The sequence below is a fragment of the Otolemur garnettii genome, unplaced genomic scaffold, assembly GCF_000181295.1.
Source record: "Otolemur garnettii isolate 467f Iridium unplaced genomic scaffold, OtoGar3 scaffold00043, whole genome shotgun sequence".
Lineage (NCBI taxonomy): Eukaryota > Metazoa > Chordata > Mammalia > Primates > Galagidae > Otolemur > Otolemur garnettii.
The window spans coordinates 4,380,855-4,383,170 of NW_003852438.1; the positions used below are offsets into that span (position 1 = coordinate 4,380,855).

The 2,316-nt window shown below is 48.3% G+C and overlaps 1 protein-coding gene across 1 annotated transcript in view; it reads right to left on the bottom strand.

Moving 5' to 3' along the window:
* LOC100943550 (rac GTPase-activating protein 1-like) overlaps nucleotides 1-1,372 on the bottom strand; it is a 25,298-nt gene extending 23,926 nt beyond the window's left edge. The window contains exon 1 of the mRNA XM_023513641.1: nucleotides 1,221-1,372. The gene's annotated coding sequence lies outside the window, so the exon portion shown is untranslated. The remainder of the gene's footprint in view (nucleotides 1-1,220) is intronic.
* Nucleotides 1,373-2,316: the final 944 nt, after the last annotated feature.

Consider the following 2,316-nt stretch of genomic DNA (forward strand, 5'->3'; position numbering starts at 1 on the left):
GAGACGGGATCTTGCTCTTGCTCAGGCTGGTCCCAAACTCCTGAACTCAAGCAACCCACACACCCTGGCCTCCCAGAATGCTAGGATTACAGGCTTGAGCCACTGTCCTGGGACTTAACAAAATATTTTCCAACAGAATATTAGAAATATCTGTTCTACATTAGTACAGCACTCTCAACAGCATACAGGCCTACCGGATTCACCACAGTTATCTTTTTTTTTAAGTTCTATCAACCGAAATAAACTACACATTCCTTTAAATACAAATCAAATTGTCTTCTACTTATACTTCGCACCACTTACACTTTGCACCTAGGAAATACCTGTTGAATGACTAAGCTATAGGAAAGGAACCTTTACTAAACACCTACAATAACTTCAAAAGGGCTTCAGCGCCAGCGGCTGAAGCTGGTGGGTTCGAATCCTGCGCGGGCCTGCTAAACAACAATGACAACCAATAAAAGCCAAGTGTTGTGGCAGACGCCTGTAGTCCCAGCTACTTGAGAGGCTGAGGCAAGAGAGTCGGAAGCCTAAGAGTTAGAGATTGCTGTGAGCTGTGATGCCACAGCACTCTACCCAGGGCGACAGCTTGAGACTGTCTCAAAAAATAAACATATATATAAAATAACTTGAAAAGTTGACTTAGCAGGCACATTAAAAGATACTGTCATCGCTTTAATATTTCTTTTCAAATAAAAAGCTTATTGTTCCACTGAACTCTTTCCTACACACACTCTCCGCTCACAAAAGAAATCTTGTGAAGAGAAATGTACATGAAAATGTAAAAGGCCTCGTTGTTACTGAGGATAAGAAATAGAACAGGAAGGACAAGATGTCATTGCCTCGGCCAGCCTACCTAGACAGACACAGGCTGCCTAGACAAACAGGCCGCAGAGGACAGTCCGCCCTGGCCTCTCAAACATCCGGGCCTTTCCCTTTGAAAACACCCTGGTCCTCCGAAAAGGATGAGAATTGTTACCCCCTCACTCCCAAACTCTGTATAAGTGAGAGTCACTGCTTTGGGGTGAGTCCTGCCCGGCTCAAACCACCACCTCAAAAAAACGTCCCCCGCTCCGCGTCAAGCCAGGCTTCAAGACAGAAGCCCCAGGCACCTCCAGCCCCTGCCCAGTCCGCCTGCTCTATCCCCCGCCCAGAGAAGCCGGAGTGGAGAAGTAGTAGGTACTGGTCCTTCCTCGGACCCTCGCGGTGTAGTGGCTCACCAGGTCGGACGCTCCCCTTCCTGCCAGAATCCAGCGTCAGATGCACCCCGTTGCGCAGCCCAGGGCACTCACTTTGCCGGGTCGCTTGGTACCACCTAAGCTGCCCTTTCACTTCCCGCGCCTCATCCAACGGCAGGGCAGCACCGCGCGGCCGGCTCGGGTTTGAAATCCTGCACCAACCAATCACAGAGAGACTTATTCCTCCCACACCGCCGCCTAGGTTACGACGCACGCGTCAGAATCACGAGGCGGAGGCGGGAACAGCTGTGAGCATGCGCATTCTGGACACAGCGAAGCCAAAAGTAGCCATTGTGAATAAGGTCGATAGCGTTTCCTCGGGCGCCCTTTCCTGAAGTCATCAAGATACCATGTTGACTAAGGGCACGTGGTGCTCTTTTTTTTTTTTTTTTTTTTTTTTTAAAGACAGGGTCCCACCTGGGTTATAGGGCAGTGGCATCAGCATAGAAAGTGTTACTTCTGGAGAGGAAATTATTCTTAGCCTTACTGTCGCCCCCCAGCAGGGAAATGGGGCTCTTGGGAAAATTTATCAGAACAATGTCGGGACTCATTGGAGAACAGAAAGAATTCCAGGAGATAGAAGAGCATTCATTTTCAACCATACTTACTGAGCATTCATTCCGGTTTTCATTTAACGCATGTTACGTGAGCCAACTTCCTAACAAGCGCTGCACCAGGAATCAGAAAAATAAGTTTGATATGGTCTCTGCTGCCCAGTAGCTACAAATGGAGGAGATAGCTCGAGAAAACAAAAATAAACAGAAAATGAAAGTGCTGTAATTCCATTTAATAAATATTATTTAGGACTTGAAATTCTGCTACCACAAGGACTTTCATACCTTTTAAAAACCTAGACTCATGGCTTGGTGCCCGTGGCTCAAGTGGCTAAAGCGCCAGCCACATACACCTAAGGTGGCAGGTTCGAATCCAGCTGGGGCCCGCCAAACAACAATGATGGCTGCAACCAAAAAAAATAGCAAGGTGTTGTGGCGGGCACTTGTAGTCCCAGCTACTTGGGAGGCTGAGGCAGGAGACTCGCTTGAGCCCAGGAGTTGGAGGTTGCTGTGAGCTGTGATGC